Genomic DNA, 18,523 nt, shown 5'->3' on the forward strand with positions numbered 1-18,523 from the left:
TACCTGAGGTTTCTTGATCCAAACTAACTTAAAAGCTTCTCCGGTAGCTTTATCAACATCTTGATGATCTTGAATAAACCTCCCTTGAACCTTTAATCAAACCTCATTAAAAACTCTGAGTTTCTCTCACATCTTTGGGTACCACCATGCTTCCGCTGCGTAAACTAGAACGTAGGATACTTCATCTTACAAATTCTTCCACTTGGCTACCCCCCTTAAGAAAAGATAAACTAGAGGACACCAAAGTATAGCTTGCACCTTCTTCTAGATGAGCTAACTAGTTTCACGACGTCCTGACATCCCAATGATACTCTTGTATATGAGCAGGAACAAGAAATCTAAAATTCCTCGCGGGATAGAAAATAGCAGTGCAGTAAAACAGCTGTAACTCTCATTCTGTTAATCCAATGAAGTTGTAGCTTATACCGTTGGAAATCTTATCAAATTATCCACAACTTCCTTATAGAACACTTTTCCAAATTCTGCGGTTAACTTGGTAGAAAACAGTGCACAAGAGAAACTACTCCTGGTTCCAAACAGCACAGATGCATCGCCTTGTGATTTTCGTGTCTCCATAACCAAAATATCTATCAGGCTAATTCTTGTGCTCAAAGAAAGATATTGAAGTCTACTATTGTCCAAAATTTTCTCATGATTTATGATTGTCCAAAATCAGAGATATAAGCCGAAGAGTGCAGACTGCTCCGAAAAGACCGGATAGAGAAAACAGAAGAAAACCATAACCCAACTATTTATTACACTAATCCTTATACCTTACGCCTATAAACTAAATGAAATTATGGGAACACCCAACAAGATCATTGTAATCATTACAAAGATTCAAAACAATCATAAGAATAATGACAATTCAGCAAGCAATAAAGGTGCACAGTTCAATCATTGACTCAACTTGCGATACTATCGTTTTTATTACATAAAGGGCACAAACTCCTATTCCTTATCTAAGGATCTTAGGTAGTCTAGCATGACTTCTTCATTCATCACTCTCACCAAATGTTTCTTTTGGGTTGGGTATCACTGACACTTTTTGGTGGCAGTACGGTAGTGATCTAACTCTGGTTACTTCCATGGTGTAACTATTGATTCTTCTATGGAAAAGATTTAATATAATGTCCTTCCTGCTGGCAATGATAACACTTTCTCTTAGCTAGATCCTTTGTGATGTCATACTCCACAAAATTGTTGCTTAGTGTGTTGTTAGCTTGCTGACTCTGAAGGTTCATCTTTGTTAGACTTGACCGCTTTTTAGCTCGTTTGATCTTTCAGGGTTGAAACTCCTTATAGGTGATCGTCCACCCATCTATGCATACCTTCTGTGGAAAGAGTGGAGTAATCTTAGCTTGAGAAACTTCTGACTCTTTAGAGTCTGAGCCTATCTGGCTAGGGATTAGAGCTGGATGTGGCAACGTAGTAGAACTCGAATGTTGATTGCTTCCCAATTCTGGCTCTGATGAGACCATCTTTCTCTTCTTATCTACATTAGCTTCACAACTTGGGTTCACCTTAACTTCCCTCTTATTTGACTTGTTCTGAAGATAGGGAAAACCATAATGTTTGCAGCATTGACATTGATACTGAACTTCGAGCATATTACTACCAGCACCTTCATTGGACTTCATTTTCTTCCAAGCTTCTACCACTTGTCTCTTCACTGATCCCTTTGGTGTGTTGGTTTGACCTTGTGGCAAGCACTATTGAGAACTCCCATATCGAGTCATTCCTTCAAGTACTTGTTGTTGCATAGCTACAAGCTTCTCCTTGTCGAATGCGCTTACGAACAACGTAGCTTGGTCCTCTTGACCTTTGATGCTGGAGGTCTCCTCATTATGACCCATCTATATAGATGAAGAGAGAAGGTTCAGAATAGAGACAAGGTTTTCATAACAGAACAGAGGCTGAGGTGAGCATAAATTTTAGAAAATAACAAGGTTGGGAAGAAAGCAAGAACTAAGCAAAGATGAAAGCATGCTTAAATGTCCAGTTCTATCTAGGCTTGCGTCCTACAGTCATCATTGTTCTAATACCACTTTGTAGCACCCGGTTTTAAGAACAAAATCAGATACACACCATATGTGAGCCCAGAAAGTCAAATATCACATATAGCTACAAATAAGGGTAATATCGAAAGACAATGCTCAATATATAACGTACTTAGTATAAAGAACATAACCTTAGATAGCAAACTGCGGAAAGACAACACTGATCTTCGGGTGAAGACTCTAATTTCACAGGGACAACTGACTGGTTGATCACAAGCCTAATTCCTCCAAACTTTAGCAATCTGGTACCCATCCGGGATTTTTATCCAAATAATTGAAAAATAAAGCAAGCGTAAGTATATGTCGTACTCAACAAATATAACATGGGGTTCATAAGGCTCAAAAGGCTAACACTGGTTTAACTACGTTTAGCTTTTAATTGTCACAATTTTAGCAATTGAGTAGCAACAAGTTTATCACAAGCCCATAAATACATGATCAGGTAAACATGAATAATGAATAGCATAAACAGTAATCATTAGTGAGCATCTTTATCATCAATATCATCCGTGTTCATCATCTATTCTGTAAATGTTCCAAGGCCGCTCGTGACCGTGAGCACGGCTGATATACCAGTTTTACACTCTACAGAGGTTGTACACTTTCACTGTGAGTCGTGATTTACCCTTTCGTCCGAGGTAGCTAATCTCTTGACCCACTTCCAAGGAAGGTCGGCAGGGTTCACTATGAAGCCTTTCAAAGGTTCATTTAATAAGTAAGGGCCATTAGATTCACTCGGCAAACAGATATAGAGCCCCCGGTTCCCGATGGCACAATGACGCGCAACCTATACACAAGGGGACAGAGGCCGCACTATACCCGATTCGGCAAGCCATTCTTACGCCAATAAAGGTAACGTCTAATAAGATAGAAAAGGTCCTCATACTGAGCTAAAGCCAGAGCCATGTAGCCCTCACAACTGTACTGTAAGTCCCAGGTGATCACTTACAGATAAGTCCTCAGGGAGAGGAATCTAGAGCACCATAAAAACAGTCCAATGCTCTAGCCCCATTGTTCCATGTTGCTAAAAAGCATCTTTTAATATTTATTGCATATACCATTAGTCAAGTTACAAGATCATGGCTTTAGTTGAGCACTAGCATCATACTACCCAATGCAATACCCTATAGGTGTCAAGGCATAAAGTGCAAAGTACTGGGAAATCCTTAGTGGTAGTCAAGGTAGACACATACGGCATGAATTAAATGATTAAAGATGTATAGGACAACAAGGAAGATCCCATGCTATACTTGCCTTAAACTTAGATCCTTCTTCAAGTCTAAAACTTTAAAGATCTGCTTCTTGATTCACCACGTATAACTCACCGACTGGACAAGATCATAAAGCACCACACAAGCATCCATGCAATCATACACGAAGCAAATAATAGATCTAAATTAGAACAGTACACCAAACATAAAATCAAGATGAAAAGTTTGTAAAACGAATCTACGTCTCGCTACGAACACACATACGCGAAAATCACTCTAATCGGAGCTACGGTGAAAAAGATACATCTACCAAAAAATCTACTTATAAAAGAAAATATAAAACTATTAGCTTCATATGTTTTAACTATATAAAAATATATATAAGATATTTTATATATAATATAAATTAAGTCAAATTTAGATCTGAATTATAAAACTAAAGTAAAACATATCATATCTTATTTATAAAATCTAGTTGCATAATTATTAGTTAAATTAAATTTTAAACTATGACATTTTAGAAATAGGGACATGGTAAACATTGTTACTAACACGTATATCTTGTTGCAATAAATCTAGCACAACTTGAACGGATCAATTCGGAGCTAAAACGTAGAAGATATGAATTAAACAAGATTTCCTTTAATAAAATAATAGATTAAATCTAACCTCAAATTTTAAAATTTGAAAACATATCTAACAGTAGTATGAACATGTAGATTATGAAATTATGAACATAACGCAAGTTGAACGGATCAAATCGGAGTTAAAACGAAGAAGTTATGGCTAAAACAAAATCAGTGTCAAATCTGTAAATAAGTGAAAATGTATTTTTGAAGTCAACCGAACAAAATACGCCTTTAAAAGAAGAAAACGAAGCCGGGAAAGACGTAATGGACCGTGGGTTAAGCCTCAACTAATTATAAGGGCTCTTTTGCAAAATTCCAAGACGAAGGGTATCGACCATCCATGGACGTTGAATCTAAGATGAGCGGTGGAGATTAGATCGGGCGGATAAAAAAAACATGGCCGCCGGAATAGGAAGGGCGGCGTGGTGGGGCACCATTGACGTCGACGAGCACCTCGCTGGCGAACATGGAAACGGCCCAAGAGGCCTCGGTTCACCACGAGCATAACACACGAAGCAAGCCGAGGAGATGGCGAACCCGATGAGGGCATCGGGGTGGCCCGACGTGGCACGGCGGCGACGGGCTACGCGGTGGAGCGGCTCGACAAATCCGGCGACGACGCGAGAGTGACAGAGAGCGAGAGAGAACAAGCGCGTGGCACATGCGGCTTCCTTATACTTTTATAATAATAAACCAATTTGAAGACATAAATGTAAATATTGTTCACTGTAAACTTAGTTAACTAGGACAACTTTAACAGCAACATAATATAAATTTGTCATTCGTGGTCGTTAAAATGGTAAAAAAAGAATATAAATTTGCAGCAACATATTAATCGCAAAGCAAGGTTCATATTATTTTGTTGACCATTTTAACGACATCAAATGACAACAAAACAATGAATTTGTAGCTGCAATTTGCATATACAAAGTATCTTTATCCGTTAACATATACGGGAGATATGATTTTTCTAAGACGACAAGATCTAGTATGCGATTAATATGCTGCTGAAATTTTAAATTATTATTTTTTACTATTTTAATGACCTCAAATGACAAAAACTAAAGCAACGAATTTGTAGATCTCATCGAGAGCTACAATTTTCATATAAAAGTCATCTTCATCCGAGGTCGTACGAAAAAGATATGATTTTATTTTTAAAAAAAATTAAGCCTTACTGCTAACATGTGGGACCCATTTGTCAGGTCTATACAAGCACTGAGTCAACATGCCACGTTAGCTAATGGGTCAGGCAAGGGCGTATTTGGATCTGGATGAGATCCGAACTAACTTCAGAAACAAAAAAAAAACTATCATTTTGAAACTTTGGAGAGCTGCACGACACCTAAAGACAACCTTGGTGCATTTCATTTTTCTTATGGTTATGGACACTGTGAACACAACGTACGTGGCCCCGGCCCAATTTCATCTCGAATGATAATTTTTGTCTTGATGGCAGTACCGTACCAAGATGATGTTGTGCACGTGGAAAATCTGACATGCTGCCAATTGGTTGTAATCCCTGTCAGAATGGATAAGACACAAGTGTCCATCGCTGACCCATTGTGTATCGGAGCATGCTATGCTATCATGCTACATGCAAGCATCAAGGTTTTGCGACAAACGAGACGAGCTATTTCTTTAACAAATGGCACGAGCATATAAAAGTAAGAGCAATTAAGTATTCTCCGCCGTACTTTGCGGACTACAGAGCAGTTTTTTTTAATTGCCAATATAAGCGATGAATCGAGGTGTTGAGCAATGCAACGTGTTCACTACTGATTGGTGCAAAAAGGTTTGCGACAAGGACAACCATGAACGATTGTTAAAAAGAAAGAGATATCCGAAGTGAAGCAAATTAAAGGACCGAGAACACTGCATTTTTGTATTAAACATATTTAACCTAGAACTAGATCATGAGAAACGGATAGCAAACCAGTGAGATAAATTCAGCCCAATTTCAGGCATAATCAGAATCATCTGACACGATAATCATTATCAAGCACTATTATTAGCAACTATCAATTAGGGAACCAATGAACCAAGTAAGTCACAGGTGATATATTTTTTTTGGCAGAAGTAAATCCAATTTTGATAGAAAATAAATAAGAGTACACTAAACCCACACGACACAGGAAATGTGGATAGTTTAGTAAACACATATCAAAACTAACTTTAGAAAACTTGTCCAAATATGATAACAACACACCTAACTATAAACCTAAAGGGACAATCAACGAAGGCCCTTAACTTCCAGGTCTTCACTATAAACCTTATAGCATTATTAACTAGAATTATTTATGTGTTGACAGTGTTGTCATGACAAGTAGGTTAATTAGATAAGTATGTGAAGTCATGTTTATTGGTTCTATGTGTCGATGTTTCTATCTTGTCTTTTGGTATGTCGATGATTATCGACATATTCTCATTCAAATTGTTCCTTTTTCGATTTTCAGTGAATCCTATTTCTGCTCCGTTTTCGGTCTTCCCGACTTCGTTTTTTTAGTTTTTATAATAAAAATATATAAGTGAAAATAGGAGAGGATTTATCCTGACCGACCTCGTTCATTTTCATCCCTACCAACAACTACTAGATAAGTTGGAAAACGAATAGTAAATTGGTTGCTTCAAACAAATTCCAGAATTAGCATCATCCGACAGGGTACGCAATATTATGAGGCACTGTTCAACGTGACATATGCACTTTTGAGGGACACAACAGTGGAAGCTATTGCTTTCACCGCCAAGGAATGAAGCTATTGCAACAGGACTACAGGAGACATGATTTCTCGTGCTTCCAATGCCAACACCAACACGCACTAAACTGGTCGGTACTGATTTAGAATTAAATTTGTGTGCAGAAACAGAGTCACGTTAGTGACACACTACAGTTTTATTTATTTATTTTTTTATCATTTTTTTTGTTGAAATAAAACATTCCGTATAGATCTCTCCTTTTTTTTACGATGAATCGGTACTTCCTCCGTACCAAATTATAAGATGTATGTTTTGTCTTTTTAAAATATATACTTTTTACTATACACTTAGATATACAATATATCTATATAAGAAAATAGCGTATCTATGAAAGCCAAACTGTCTTATAATTTGAAATAGAGGGGTTGACTTTTAGCTCTTATTAAAGCGAATGCAGTGGCTTATGTCTTAGTAAATACTATAATATAAAGATAATAGACATGTGGCTTAGCTTCCGTGCACTACTAGAGAACAGACTTTAGAACGATGTCCCAATTCGACATTAGCCTTGGCATTTTTTGCCCCCGGGACTAAAGGTTCCTTACCGGGACTAAAGGTTCCTGCCCAACGGTCGTCCGCGGGGCAGGGATCTTTAGTCTCGGCTGGTATTACCAACCGGGATTAAAGATAAACCTTTAGTCCCGGTTGGTAATACCAGCCGGGATTAAAGCTTTTAGTCCCGGTTTGGGTGATGCCCTGGGAATAAAGATTAATCTTTAGTCCCGGTTTGACCCCCTAACTGGGACTAATTATTCCGGCCTATAGACCAGCTCATTTCTTCCCCCCCGAGCCCGAGTCATTCCATTCAAACTCACTGCCTGTGTTCTTCAGCTTGCTGTTGTTCTTGCTCTCTCCCCCTCCATTGGTGTTGCTCTTCGATTTTGGAGGTAACAAACTTAATCCTCTTATGTTTTATCAGTAGCTTATCTCATTTTGCGATGTAGATGCATGTGTAACTTTATATGTTGGACTTTATTATGATTTTATGTCATTTTTAGCTCAAAATCATATGATGATTTGCATATATGTTTGGATAAACAAAAGTTAAATTAGTTCATCAAAATCACGCCTCGCTCGTCCTCGCTGGAGCACGCACCATGAAATGATGCCTTTTATTTTTTAGAATTAAATTTTCCATGAAATGAAAAACTTAGAAAATAGTTAGAAAATTATAGAAAATCCGTACTAGTTGAACTTGCGGACCGTGTTCATCTCGGCGAGCATGTTCTCTGTCGAGCGGTAACGGACGTCAAGGAGGAGCTTTGATTCTACGAGGGAGAGTGGCAACAGTCGTGGAAGACCGTGTTCCCTTCCTCGTAGAATTGGAGCTCTTCCTTGGCTAAGTATGGTGACGTCCGGTGGAGAAATGCTCGCCGAGATGATCACGTAAGCAAATTCAACTAGTACGGATGGTTATTTATTGAAACATGTTTTTGAGCTATGTGATTTCTATGTCATTTTTAGCTCAAAATCACATGATGATTTACAATAGTAAAATCACTTGATAGTTTGGTATTTTACTATTATACATAGTACATATTTTATGGTTTAGTTAGATAAATAAATAATTTTAGTTTTGTTTAAATATATTATTTTAGAAAATATGAAATTTATACTAGTTTGCAAAAATAAGTATAGAAAGTAGATGACAACTAGTACCGGATCCTCGGCCTCTCGTTCGGTTGCGAAACGACTAAGACCAGAACTCCCTCTCATTATCTACGGCAAATGTAAGCAGAAGATTGTGATGGAGTACCGAGTCAAGAGACAGGGACCCAACAAGGGTCGTGTTTTCTACAAGTGCCCGGATCGCGATGTGAGTTTCTTACGTATTTGATTATTATGGCTAATTAACCTGCTTTTTTTGAATATTTTTGACTAAATATTTTTTGGCTTTAATTTCAGTGGGAGGACAATGGATGCGATGGTTGGTACTGGGAGGAAGATTATGCTACATACGTGCAGAATTCGGGTGCGCTTGAGGTAGCGGCTGCTGATGATGAGGTAGTGAGCCAGCAGGAGAAGCTTATTAATATTCAACAGACGAATGATTTGTCTGTTTTAGTTGCGTACGGTCACGAAATAATTATGTTACTGAAGTGCATTGTAGTTTTAGTTTGTTTAGTGATAGTTGGGATTGCTTACGTTGTAGCCAGGCTTAGTTAATTAATCAACCGTGTGTGTGTCATCTATGTTGTGTAATAAAATACTTAATTATGTTTAAGGTTTTCATAATTTGTCGTGTAATGCAGATTATGTCACGCCATTGGATGTACAATACCGATCGTCGCTCCCAAGACTTTATTGAGGGTGTGCACTATTTCTTAGGTGTGGCCGAGACAAATAAGCGGGATGGTTTCATGTGCTGTCCATGTGCCATATGTAAGAATTTAAAGAAATATTCAAGCTCAATGAGTCTTCATTCACATTTGCTTAAGTCAGGTTTCATGTCAAACTATATATGTTGGACTAAGCATGGAGAAAGTGGGGTCATGATGGAAGAAGGTGAAGGAGAAGATTTAGACATTGATGACATTATTGCTCAGTATGGTGCCTTTGATGATACTACAATGGTAGGAGATGAAGAAGAGGTAGTGGCAGAAGATGATCTTGGTGATGCTCTTGGCGATGCCATTCATGATGCACAACAAGAATGCGAAAGTAAAAAAGAGAAAGTTAAGTTCGAGCGCATGCTTGAGGATCATAGGAAGTTGCTATAAACGACGACCGAAGAGGGGCAAAAAAAGTTGGGTACAACACTGGAATTGCTACAGTGGAAGGCAAAGAATGGTGTATCCGACAAGGCATTTGGGAATTTATTGAACCTCATAAAGAAGATGCTTCCGAAGCCAAATGAATTGCCCACCACTACGTACGAAGCAAAAAAGATTGTCTGCCCTTTGGAATTAAAAATCCAGAAGATACATGCATGTCCTAATGACTGCATCCTCTACCATGGCAATGAATATGAGAATTTGGATAAATGCCCGGTATGTAAAGCAGCGCGGTATAAGATCAGGCGCGATGATCCTAGTGACGTCGAGGGTGAACAACGTCTTAGAAAGAAAATCCCTACTAAGGTTATGTGGTATGCTCCTATAATACCACGCTTAAAACGTTTGTTCAGAAATAAAGACCATGCAAAGTTATTGCGGTGGCATAAAGAATACCGTAAGGTAGACAATATGCCGAGACACCCAGCTGATGGGTCCCAGTGGAGAGCGATAGACAGGGAATTTCCAGAGTTTGCAAATAAGGCTAGAAACTTAAGGTTCGCCTTAAGTATAGATGGTATGAATCCTTTTGGGGAGCAGAGCACTAGTCATAGCACTTGGCAGTTACTCTATGTATCTACAACCTTCCTCCATGGTTATGCATAAAGCGGAAGTTCATTATGATGCCGATCCTCATCCAAGGTCCGAGGCAACCTGGCAACGACATTGATGTCTATCTGAAGCCATTAGTTGAAGAACTTCTAGTTTTATGGAACAAACCAGGTGTACGTGTCTGGGATGAGTACAAACAAGAACACTTTGACCGACGAGCAATGTTGTTCGTAACAATCAATGATTGGCTTGCTTTAAGTAATCTTTCAGGTCAGACAAACAAAGGATATAATGCATGCACACATTGTTTTGATGACCTTGACAGTATATATTTGAAAAGATGTCGAAAGGTCGTGTACCTTGGCTATCGTCGATTCCTTCCTTTGAATCACCAAGTAAGAAAGAAAGGTAAGCATTTTAAAGGTAAGCTAGACCACCAGAAGAAGCCTCATAACTGAACCAAGGAAGATGTACTCGCAATGGTCAAGGATGTGAAAGTAATATTTGGAAAGGGACAAGGTAGTGAATCTGTTCCCAAAGATGCTAAGGAGTTCTTATGATCCAAGTTTCCAGGGAAGACTAAAGCTTGGATTAGGCGTCAGCATATGGAAAGTTTCAGTGGTTGGTTGCGAAAAGAATGTCAAGGCGATGACAATATTGATGAGCAACTGTATTTGTTAGCTAGGCAACCATCGTGGCATATCCTCACGTACCAAGGGTACGAGATAAATGGGAATACATTTTACACAGTTGCCCAAGATAAAAGGAGCACCAATCAAAATAGTGGTGTTCGCATAGATGGCACAGATCCAAATGGGAATATACAAACATATTATGGCCGCATAGAAGAGATATGAGAACTAGACTATGCACCTAATTTTAAAGTCCCTTTGTTCTAGTGCCAATGGGTGAAGCTGACCGGAGGAGGGGTAACAGTCGACAAAGAGTATGGAATGATAACAGTGGACCTCAACAATATTGGCTACAAAGATGAACCATTCGTCCTTGCTGCCGATGTGAGTCAGATGTTCTATGTGAAAGACATGTCTACAAAATCAAAGAGAGGAAAAAACGAAGACATCAACTCAATGATCAATGAGCCAAAGCGCCACATAGTTCTTTCTGGGAAAATGATCAATGACTAGTGTTTGATAAAACTTTCTCAAATGGGAAAATGAGCTATGTAACAATTGTAGATCTTGCTGAGATGATCAAACTTGGTATTCAGAGTTTTTTCATCTGAGGTCATTTATTGTCTCATTTGAGCAAGTTTGACCAAGTCAAATTTGGTCAAATGAAAAAACAACACTTTGACTCTAGTATTATGGACTCTAAATGATTTCAAATTGAAAAGTTTTGAATACCAAGTTTGTTAAACTCATCAATATCTACAATTGTTGTTTTGGTCAACTTTCCATTTGAGATAGTTTGGACGGTTCAAATTTGTGATTTTTAAATTTTGACGCCTACAAACTAGTTTTCGGAACCCTAGATTGTCTCAAATTGAAAAGTTTTGAATACCAAGTTTGTTCAGCTCATCAAGGTATACAATTTTTGTTTTGGTCAACTTTCCATTTGAGAAAGTTTAGACGGTTCAAATTTATGATTTTTAAATTTCGACGCATACAAACTAGTTTTCGGAACCCTAGATTGTCTCAAATTGAAAAGTTTTGAATATTAAGCTTGTTCAACTCATCAAGATCTACAATCCTTATATAAGCCATTTTTTTATTTGAAAAAGTTGTAGAACAAAAATACTATATTTTCTTTATTTTTATAGGTTCAACAAAAATTTCCTGTCATTTTGGTCAAAAAACCGAGAAAAAATTGAAACATTGACGTTACAATAATGTGATAATAAATTTCCTATCGAATAATATTAGTTTTATTAATTTTAAGTTACAAATATATTTTTGCATTAACAAAATACTTAGTATTAGTAACATTTATATTCTATATTCATAAAAGAAATTAAAAATTTTAGGTTACAAAATTTTCCTATTTACAATAAATAATTAGTTAATCAATAGTATTTTTTAAAATAAATATTGCAAAGTATTGAAGTTGCTATAGAATTAATTAGTATTAAACAAGGAGAACAAAATCAAAATCCCAGGCCTTTCCAATTACTCTGGCGGGCTGCCAAAATTTTCAGGCCTTCAGTCCCGGCCCAGGCCAGGAACCGGGACTAAAGGGTGGGCGGAATTACCCGCCTAAAAATACCTTTAGTCCCGGCTGGTAACACCAACCGGGACTAAAGCTCCTTTAGGTCCGGCTGGTAAGCCGAGCCGGGACTAAAGGGTTGGATCTTTAGTCCCGGTTCGGCTTACCAGCCGGGACTAAAGGAGCTTTAGTCCCGGTTGGTGTTATCAGTCGGGACTAAAGGGTCCCGGCCTATATATATCGAATGGTTCCTCTGTTCAGCTTCTACTTTTCGATCTACACGTCGATCTCGTCTCTGCCGCGCCCGGCCGCGTCGAGCTCTGCCGCGCCGTTGTCGTCGTCTACCCCCGCACGGCCTCGTCGTCGAGCCCCGCCCGGCGACCGTCGAGCTCGTCTCCGCCGTACGTCGTCCTCGCGCGAGGTACTCAGCTCGACCCTGTGGTCGGCCAGCACGCCCGCCATCCGCCCCTAGCCTGCTAGCTAGCTCGGCCATATTTTTTAGATAGTTTTTTTAGATAGTTTTTGATATATATGTTAGATTAAAATGTATTAAAATTTATTAGTAGTTTATTCTTAGTTTTTAGTTAGTTTTTTAGATAGTTTTTGATATATGTTAATTAGATTTAAATGTATTAAAATTTAATTAGTACTTTATTTAGATAGTTTTTTAGATAGTTTTTTATTATAGTTTTTGATATATTTAGTAATTATTATTCTATCTCTCTCTATATATGTGTTGGATTTAATTTTGATTTAGTAATTCTATCTATGTATATATGATAGGTTTAATTAGATTTAGTAATTAATTCTATCTAGATATATGTGTGTTATTTTATTTAATTGGATTTAGTAATTATATTCTATCTCTCTATATACATATGCACTTATTTCTATGTGTTGAGAGAGAGAGAGAAAATTGTATCATTCTATGTGTATATATACATGTACTTATTTCCATGTTTTTGGATTGAAAGTGTTTTTGATTCGATTCCAAAGCATATACCTTGTTATTGTTTATCCTTATGAAATATTATGTGTTATTATATTTAATTGGATTTAGTAATTCTATATGTGTTATCACATGTACTTATGTTATGTGCCATAGTAATTCTATCTGTGTGTTATCTTGAAGATACAAATGGCTGCTCCGGATGATAACTTGAATGATTGACATAATGGCGGATATTATCAACGCCGGCACCAATACGGATGTAGATGACACGAGTTAGTACTTTACTGATTATGAGGATATCCTGAATATCCCGGTGGTTGAAGATCAACAAATTGTCGCGCAAGAAAATACAGGCGAGGTATATTCAATTATCTATCATCTCTTATAGATGCATGCGTACGTATATTTGTTGTTAATCGTTGTGTTTCTACTCATGTAGTTGGTCTTTGGATCTACATCAACCACCGACAAGAGTAGGAAAGTCCGAGAGCCAAAAAAGCCATTAGAGGGCCATTTCATAATATCAGAATTCGACACCGACACCGGCAAACCATTGGGACCACATGCTCAGACATATATCAATCAATGTGGGTTCATTGTAAGGGATAGGATCCCAGTTAGTGCTCGTGAATGGAAGCAGAAGATATCCGCTCCTAATGTTAGTTTTGTATCTGATCGTGACAAGAACCTAGCTTGGAGAGATATCACTCAGCATTTCACATTACAAGCAGATGATGCTTTGAAGGAGCTAGTGAGGGATTGGACAATGAAGAAGATGGGCAACATTGTTCCAGAGTTGGAAGAAGACATTGTATAAAAAGTTTATCTTGAAGAATGAAACACCGGATTTCAATGCTAAGGCGTTTGTCAAGTTGGAGTCCCATTGGGATGACTTCATACAATACAAGACATCTCAAGAGAGTGAGGAACGTGTGATGAGGAATCAGCAGAATGCCTGACAGAAGCAATACCATCATCGCATGGGATCAGGTGGTTATAGAAGTGCTATTCCCAAGTGGCAGAACCTAGAAGTAGAGATTACTGCCAAGGGAATCATACCTAAAACAATAGAGAAGATCTGGCCTCAACGCGCGAAGAATTGGTTCTACGCTCATGGGGGAAGCCTAGACCCATACACTGGCAAGCTAATTTTCAGCCAAAAAATTGAGAGAGCAACACAGAGACTAGCTCGTGCTAGGGAAGAAGCTGATAGTGGTGTTTTCAAGCCCAACAGAGAGAAGGATGAATTGACATATGCCTTAGAGAATCCCGAACACGGTGGTCGAACAAGAGGCTATGGGGCGGTTCCGTGGCTACAAGCATTCCCAGCAGACAAGGATACCTATAGAAGCCGCCAGAGAAAGAAGGATGAGGAGGCAGACCGAATCCATGTATTGGAGCAATTTGTTAATGAGTCACGACAAGCATTGCTTGAATCACGTGAACGAGAAAAATCTCTTGAGGCAAGAATGCAGGAGGAGATCAAGAGGCAAGTGCAGCTAGCAATGAGTCAAATGCAATCGCAATCAACGCCGGGAGTCACCATTAGCCCCGTTGGTCAGATGAAAAGCAGTTGTGCTTCCACAGAGCTGCCAGTTATTCAAGATGACGCTGGGTTGCGCTTCCCTGTTGATGACATTACCGAGCCTCTAACAACATGTGAGCTGCACATTCCAGATGGTAATAATGCATCAATCATGGTGGCTGTCGGGGTTGTATCTCCAATAGACCGAATGAAGACACCAAGAATCCATGGGTCAGTTATTCAACCTGGATATGCTAGCGTCTCGGTTGATAGAGTGCTCAAAGGTTACAACAATGTTCCTCTTGACATTGAAGGCGGTGATGGGGAGAAGACACTAGGAGAAGCAGAGAAGACATTTATTCAATGGCGCAAACGCTTCATCATCATTCCTGGGGCGCCACCGCTTCCCCTACCTCACCCTAGGTACGAATGAAAGTGAATGAAATATTATTTTTCATTAATTTTATATTGGCTTCAAAAATAATTGACCCACAACTTGTTTTTGTAGCAGGGTCTCCCCCTAGCCTAGCCCAATCATTCATTCCCCATCTCATCACAGCGTCGCGGGGGGCGAGACGACTTCATCCCCACGGCGATCTCCAACTCCTACACTGGCCCCATCGCCTCCACAACGATCTCCAACTCCTACACTGGCCCCACCGCCTCCACAACAATCTCCAACGCCTCCACGCCGGACTCCAACACCGGCCTCATCGCCTCCACGCCGGTCTCCAACACCGCCCCCACCCCTTCCACAGCGACGCACTACAGAGACGTCTAAGGTCCCGGTGGCAAAGAAGACCCCGAAAAAAAGAGTTATTTCTCAAGAAATACTTCCTGAAAAGACTGATGAGCAAATAGCAGCTGAAGAAGACAAAAAAGTGAAAGATTTTTTTATGGATATCCAAAAGCAGAGACAAGCGAAGCTTAAGGAGAAGCCGTACTTTTACATACCACGAGATCTGCTGAGGCAGAAGGTCGAAGCTCACAAGAAAAAGATGCTTGAAGTTCGTAAGCCTCCGCCACTATCAGACTATGACCGCTCCCTCGTGAAGTCACATGATGCACATAAGAAAAGGAAAAGAGCATCAGGGAAGGATGTCCCACAGCTCGGACAATAGAAGCAACCAATGCAAAATCTTGTTGTTGCTAATGAATATGGTTCCGACATAGAAGTCTATCGACCAGACAACTCTGGAGAAATGTCGGTTTAAGACCTTAATGCTTTTTTTGAACTAATTGGTTTAACCTTGGATCAATTGACGGGCAAAGCTCCAATCCAGAACCTGGAAGTTGATACCTGGAAGACTTATAAATTTGGCAAAAGTCTGTACAACCCTGTGGCTCTGAATGAAATGGGTACGCAAATGTACTTGCTCAACAAGTGGTACATGTAGGCGTGTGGCAGGGGTGAGGAGTGGATCTTTGTCAGATTTAGAGACCATCATTACTTCCATGGCGATGACATCTTACATATTAGTTTCGAAGAATTGCATCCACTATACCACATGGACGCTCTAGACAAATCAATCATTAGCTCCTTTTGTTTGTAAGTGATTCTTACTTTTATTTAATAAACTCACTTCCATGCGTACGTGTATATAATTATCCTCACATGTAACTTATATTTATATACAGATTCCAGATGTCAGAGCTCCAAAGAATACAAGACACCAGTGTTGGCTTCATTGATCCTTATATCGTATTCAAAACCGATATTATTGTCAAGGAGCGGTGGGTATCTGAAGCACAGAAGAATATCATGAGGTTCTTCGTGAAGCAGCACGACAAGACAACAATACTTTTCCCGTACAACTTTGAGTAAGTGTTAATAATAATGTAGTCTACACATTTTATGTAATATCAATACAACTTATATGCATGTACGTGTGTGTATAAACCAATGCAAGTTTCACTGGATACTCATTGTCATTGAGTTAAACTCAAGTCGGTTAGTAATCTTGGACTCGTTGAGAAAAGAGCGGGCACTATACCAAGATATGATAGACATTATCCAGGGGTAATTTCGATCTCTCGCGCACAACTATTATTGAATAGACTTTGCCATAATTTATTAACGATCATACATTATTGGTCGCACAGGGTTTGGAAAGAGTTTATTCGGCAACACCGTAAGGATTGCAAGGCACCACTTAATGTAGTTGAAATACCAGTAAGTTGTACTATATATACTTCCCCACGTGTTTAATTACTATATCGTACTTCAATTTACGTGTGAGATGATGATAATAATCTTCTTCTCGTACAGTGGTGTTTACGGCAGCAACCAGGTAATAACTTGTGTGGATACTACGTTTGTGAATTTATCACTGCACACATAAGAAGAACTACTGAAGATGTCCTCAGAGTACGTATATATCAATTTTTTATTTATTTTTAAATGAATATATATATATGTATTAATACTTTTTCTTTTATTTCAAATGCAAGACTGAATGGTTGAAACAAAGGGTCATGCAAAAAGACCATCTGAAAGCAGTTCAAGAGTCAATAGTAGGATTTCTTCTAGAAAAAGTGCTAAATCCCAACGGCGAGTTCTACTTTGATCCTAAGGAATAAATGATGTAAATTAAATGTTTATTAATATCGTTATTTTCGAGAACAAGATTATGAAAGTATTGTATATATACATATATATATATCTATAATATATATAGTTTTATACTTTATTCGAATATAATAATGCTCGAGATGAGAATTAGATGTAATTATATGCGTGTGTATTTATATTAGCAGCGTAGAATATGTACATAAAAACATATTATATATTAAACAAATATGTGTAACTGAACTGAAAACAAATTAAACAAAAAAAAAAGAAAAAGAAAATGAATCTTTAGTCCCGGTTGGGGTTACCAACCGGGACTAAAGGGTGCGGCCACGTTTGCTCGGCTGGAGGGCCTTTAGTCCCGGCTCGATGACCCGGGACTGAAGGTTCTACTTTTAGTTTTGGGATCGTTGTCCCGGCGCGGTAACCGGGACTAAAGGCCGTTATCGCCCGGGACAACAAGTCCATCCTGTAGTAGTGGTGGCCTTCAAAATTAAAGTTGAACAAAAACTCTGAAAAAAGAGCTGTGAACAAATAGCCAACCAAACTAACCACTACCAGATCACAGTAACACTGTTAGAGGAGCTACCATCTTCCCTCAAATGGCTGACCAAGTTACGGACGCAAATATGTACTTTGCATGTTAATAAGGCAACCTCGCACGTATGCATGCCATGCTGCAAACTGTAATCAATAATCATGTCACTTTAACTGGTTATGTTCTTGTGTTGCAACTGCTTTGATACTTTATTAGTTCTTCTTTGTGGGTTCTTGCCACGCTAGCAATAGTATATACCAAGATGATCACACTGTGCACGTTGCAAGTCTCTGACATGTTGCTAAGCGGGAGTATCCGAAACACAAGTGTCAATTAGCTAGCGACGTGCTGCGTGCCGAGACTGCGTGTCGCTCTGATTCCATCAGTGATTCATCGTGTCGGAACAAGATGCCAGTTATAAACACACAATTTAGTGATGCTAATGCATGCAAACATGAACGCCACGTAAGTGATGATGACTCAGTTGGTCCTGACGCAGCAAAGTGCAGACAGGAACAGGACTACGTAGCTCCTGTATTAAACTGAGCACATGTCTCATCGGCCGCCGCATTTTCTGACCAGATAGATATCAGTTTTTCACTTGCTACCAATGCAATGCAACTTGTAAATTATCAGTTGAGAAATGAGATCTGTTTACTGCTAATGCATGTGACATAAGTACCATGTTCGCTTGATTGTTTCTGTGGCTTAAAAGCCGGCTGATGCTGTTTTATTGTGAGAAAAAAATACTATATCATGGCTGATACGATCAAGCGAACAGTGTGAAAAAATA

General features: G+C 38.8%; 1 long non-coding RNA gene across 1 annotated transcript; it reads left to right on the forward strand.

Moving 5' to 3' along the window:
• The first annotated feature begins 7,482 nt into the window (after positions 1-7,482).
• Positions 7,483-16,422, forward strand: LOC136504611 (uncharacterized). Its single transcript, XR_010770931.1, has 3 exons — positions 7,483-7,544; positions 16,021-16,172; positions 16,262-16,422. It is a non-coding gene; the product is annotated as an uncharacterized lncRNA (long non-coding RNA).
• Positions 16,423-18,523: the final 2,101 nt, after the last annotated feature.

Source organism: Miscanthus floridulus, chromosome 14 (assembly GCF_019320115.1).
Source record: "Miscanthus floridulus cultivar M001 chromosome 14, ASM1932011v1, whole genome shotgun sequence".
In the NCBI taxonomy this organism is placed as follows: domain Eukaryota; kingdom Viridiplantae; phylum Streptophyta; class Magnoliopsida; order Poales; family Poaceae; genus Miscanthus; species Miscanthus floridulus.